This window comes from Myotis davidii, unplaced genomic scaffold, assembly GCF_000327345.1.
Source record: "Myotis davidii unplaced genomic scaffold, ASM32734v1 scaffold1572, whole genome shotgun sequence".
NCBI lineage: Eukaryota > Metazoa > Chordata > Mammalia > Chiroptera > Vespertilionidae > Myotis > Myotis davidii.
The window spans coordinates 1,079,774-1,084,632 of record NW_006285041.1 but is presented as its reverse complement, the minus strand read 5'-3'; positions in this window follow the sequence as shown (position 1 = coordinate 1,084,632).

Genomic DNA, 4,859 nt, shown 5'->3' with positions numbered 1-4,859 from the left:
GCAGGATGTATTTTCATTGTTACAAATTGAACATAATTAAAGCATAGTGATTAATCACAAAAACAATATATAATTATATATGTGTTTTCCAATGGTCTTAGGTGACCCCTGTGAAAGGGTCATTCGACCCCCAAAGGGGTCGAGACCCACAGGTTGAGAACTGCTGCTATAGACAGATCCAGAAAAATGTGGAAGACAGAGAGGTCTTCCCCCATGAACTTCTCTACACCATGTGGGTTTGGTAGGTAATTAGAAAGAATGGGATAACCATGAGGGTGAAGCGACGAAAACATTGTTAGTTTGGCCCATCTAAGAGAAAGAGATGTGTTTACTTCATGGTCTTTCGTGTTGAAGAATCAGAAGGACCCTGGGGCCCTCTAGAAGCGCTGGGAACCTTGAGAATCAGATGTTGTCCCTCCAGTTTGGAACTGGAACCAAGGAGGCCTGAGACAGCAGAGGGGGTCTTGGGTGAGGAGAGGAAGAAGAGAGAGTAGTAAAGTAAGGGGCCCCTAATTGCTCCCTGCAGATGCAGTCTGAATGGATTACAGTAACCTGAAAGGCAAAGACCTGTTTTGTACCATCTTGAGGCTCCCTGTGTACACAGGTGAATCAGCTCCTGGAAAGTCCATTACCTCTGGGACTACACTGGCTGGAGACCTCGCCCTGGCCTAAGGGACAGAGATAAGGAGCTAAGATCAGTTAGAAGGATCCTGAGTGAGCTTGGGTGGGGTCTTTTCTCCAGTCTCAAGGTCAGACTATTCAGGTTGTAAAGTGAACCTGGGCAGGAATTCCTATCTTGGTTATCTCAGGTGTGGTCTCACAAGGGCAGAGGCATAATAATAGTGCTGGGGAGACGTATGTAATACTTTCAACAATAAAGTTTTAATTAAAAAAAATAGTGCTGGAAACACCCAGACTATGTAACCCTGGAAGACCATGACTTTAAGAAAGAAAGGACCACCCTGGCGGTAGGAAGTGTTTTTTAAGAAGCCATGAAAGAGTATTTTAGAGGATTGAAACGCAGCTCCGGTAAGGGAGCCAGGGGGTGAGGTGCACTTAAATAACAAGTGATCTCTAAGCCTTTTCCAAGCCTGTCCTCTGGGCTGCCTCGCTCCTCCCCAAAAACTTAAAATTTGCACCGTTCAGTAGCAGAGAGCTCCGGATCATTCACCTCCCTTTCTCTCCCTTTTGGTGTAAAAGTCCAAAAGGGAGAGAAAAGGAGTGGTGCTCGGAAAAACACCTTCACCCCCAAAATGCCCTTGTTCTTAATCCCTGGAACTGTGAATGTTGCCTGACACGGCAAAACGAACATTGCAGATGTGCTTAAACTAAGGAGTTTTCTTAAGGAGATTGCAATGGGGAGATTACCCTGGGTTATCCAAGTGAGACTCATGTCCTGATAAGAAGAAGGCAGATCAGAGAGAGTAGCAGGAGCCTTGATGAGGGAAGCAAGAGGTCAGAGTGAGGAAGGGGCCAAGAGCAAGGAACGCAGGCAGGCGGTATCTAGCAGTGGAAGAAGCTTCTGCAGCCTCCAGAGGAGATGCAGTTCTGGCAACACCTTGCTTTTAGACTTCTGCCCTCCAGACTGTGAGAGAATAAACCCGTGTGTAATGTGAATTACCACACGGAAATAGGAAACTAATGCAGAGGTATTGTGTCCTCTTTGGGTTTAGTAAGATAAGAGATGCTGCCCAAGGAAGAAAATGTGACTTGTTTCATGGATTGGTAATGTTTAAAACCCAGTGTAGATGCTCTGGAATGAAGAGGGTCTCCTGCATGGTGCCCTGTCCCCTACCTAGTTTTGAGGCAGGGATATTGTATAACCAGCTGTGGAAGCCCTTTCTGATAACTACCAGGATTAAATTTGATCAAAGTAACTTTATTTCACTAAATTCCCACAGTAATGGAGATTGGGCACCCTAGAATTTCTATGTAGGGTCCCCCCCAATATATTTTTATTGATTTTAGAGAGAGGAAAGGAGAGGGATAGAGAGATAGAACATCGATGAGAAACATTGATTGGCTGACTCCTGCACATGCCTCTTATTGGAAATCGAGCCCCAAACCAGGCATGTGCTCTGACCAGGAATCAAACGGTTATCTCCTGGTTCATGGCTGACACTCAACCACTGAACTACACCGACTGGCTTCTATGTAGGCTTTTATCAGGAGGGGGCTAAAAACTCTAAGGCTATCACTTGGATTGTATGTTTTTTTGAGGTGGTTTAGGGATGACTTGCTGATAAAGGACATTCACACACACACATGCACATTTTTTTTTTCTGAGCCATTTGAGAATTAGTTGCAGGCATCATGACCCTTTAGCTCTGACTACTTTGGTATGTATCTCAAGAGCAAGAATATTCTCCCACAACTATAAAACATATTCCAGAAATTATTTTATAAGGATGCTATACTCATTGAATATACACTCTATGTTCAAATTTCCTCAATTATCTCTAAAATGAGCTTTATTGTTTTTTTGAAGTCCAGAATCCCATCAAGAGTCACTTTACATTTAGTTCTTATATCTTTGTAATCTTGGTGAAGATTATTGTAATAGAATATAAACTGCATGATAGCAGGCATGTTCCCCCCCATCCCCCACATATTTTTATTGATTTCAGGGAGGAAGGGAGAGGGAGAGATAGATAGAAACGTCAGTGATGAGAGAGAATCATTGATCGGCTGCCTCCTGCATGCCCCCTACTGGGGATTGAGCCAAAACCCAGGCATGTGCCCTGACTGGGAATTGAACCTGGACCTCCTGGTTTCATAGGTTGACACTCAACCACTGAGCCACGCTGTCTGGGTGATAGTAGGCATCTTAATCTGTTTGTTCACTATCTAGCACAAAGTAAATGCTTAGTAAATACATTTAAAAAGAACATTTGGGAAAGTAATTGCTACTTCTCCAAGCCATCTCTCAGTGCAGCCACTGGGGTATTTCCCCCCTATTTTCTTTCTGATTGATAACTACTCCTCCCCCCCCCCACCTCCCACCACAGATTTCCATGTGTGATCCATTCCAGGTAATTGTAGTACCCCATTGTCATGAAAAAAAAAATGATTATGCAGAGGAGTGTACTAGTATGTGACAAAGTCAGGGCCAATGAGAATTCTTCTGAGAGACTGATTTATTTACATATAGAAAGGAATATTCTCTCCCCATTAGGATTTCTAAGCCAGGAGCATGTGATCTAGAAAAGCAATAACCATTTCCTCCTAACTATTACAAGAAGCCTGCTGCAACAGGAGAGAATAAAAAATTTTTAAATTCAGAGGAAAGCCAACCTGAGACATGAAGATCATGAGTATAAGAGTCCTGACAGCCTTGTTTCAGTGCCTGGATCTAGCCCTGCCTGAAATCCATATCCATTTATAAATATCCCAGTTACTTAAGGAAAAACACAGCCATTTGCTTTAGTAGTTTGAGTTGGGTTTCTGACATTTGCATCCTAAAGAGTCCTGACTAATTGGGTCACTTAACCTTGCCCTACAGGAAGTCCATCGAATATTATCCTTCATCTAATGAGAAAGGCTACTTCTGAATCATATCTGTTCCACTGCTATGATTCCCTTAGTGTAATTATTCATTTAGTTATGTAACTTTGTTCGGTAAAATGTCTATTGCCTTAGACATTCTGGGAACCACTACTAAGTATAACATCACTTGAAAATCATGCAACTATAAGGAAAAATATTCCAGAGAGGAAACTTGACAGGAAATTTCAATTTGGGCAGAACATTTTGAACTTAAAAGTGAGGTTTCATTTAAAATTGCTATCTTGCATATTCTTGTAATTTTTTCAAGACAAAATATTAATAGCCCCTAATACATTTGAAAAGAACAAAAAAAGCAAGAAACAAAGAAGGAAGGCCTGAGTGAACCACTGCCTCCAATTATATTGGAATCATGACAAATCCAGGCCAAGTGTTGCTGTGCTGTGCAGATCTGGGTGGATCTTCCCTCTCTCTACTAATCAGGTGTCAGGCACTGTTGGATAAGTAGAATTGTAGAGAGGAGCCACTGGACCAGAGCAGTGACAAAGGGGATATGTCATAGGAGGATTTCAACTGGCATCTTGACATCTATCACAAGGACTTAATTAGGGTAAGTGGCAGGAAATACACTGAGTGCAAGGCTTACTCTCTCACCAGTGGCATATGGAGGGCTTGCAGGGTGAGGTAAATGGGATATGAGCCAAAAAATCACATTAATTCCATCTTGTTGGAGAGCGCTGATAACCTTTCCTTGGGGTGTTCAATGAGAAAGTGAAAGCCATTGGCAAGGATTATAAACTCGTAGATTCCTAACCCCAGAGCTCTTCAGAACGATGTCCTTAGATGCAGACATGAGGCCAGTGCTCATGTTCCATGATAAAGGTCAAGGACTCTGCATCTGCACTGGTCTCAGCTTCATTGACCTCACCTTCCTGGGTCATGAGTTTTTCCAAGAAGTGATGAGACTGAGTCCATATTTTGATGAGAAATTTGATAAGAATCCAGCTTTTTTTTTTTTTATAGAAATTCCTCTGTCATAGAAACAAGACTTGCCTCCCAAGGCACTGATGTCCAGGTAACATTCCACACATGGAAATGGGTGACTTGCTGCGCTGGTGCCACCCTCCTGTGTGGGCTGTGCTCCAGGGGGGATTGCTAGCAGCTGGCCTCTGTACTTCGTCTACCTTTGTCCTCTTTGGGTCTCTTTTCTTTCTTTCTTTCTTTTTTAATGATCCTGTTTAAAGTTTTTATAGAGTCACTGTATCTCTTTAGAAGTCAAGTGTTTAATTCAGTGAATAGTGATGAACGTGCGAGTGAGGGACAGAGGGAAAAAGGGGGGAATCTGTCAGAATTCC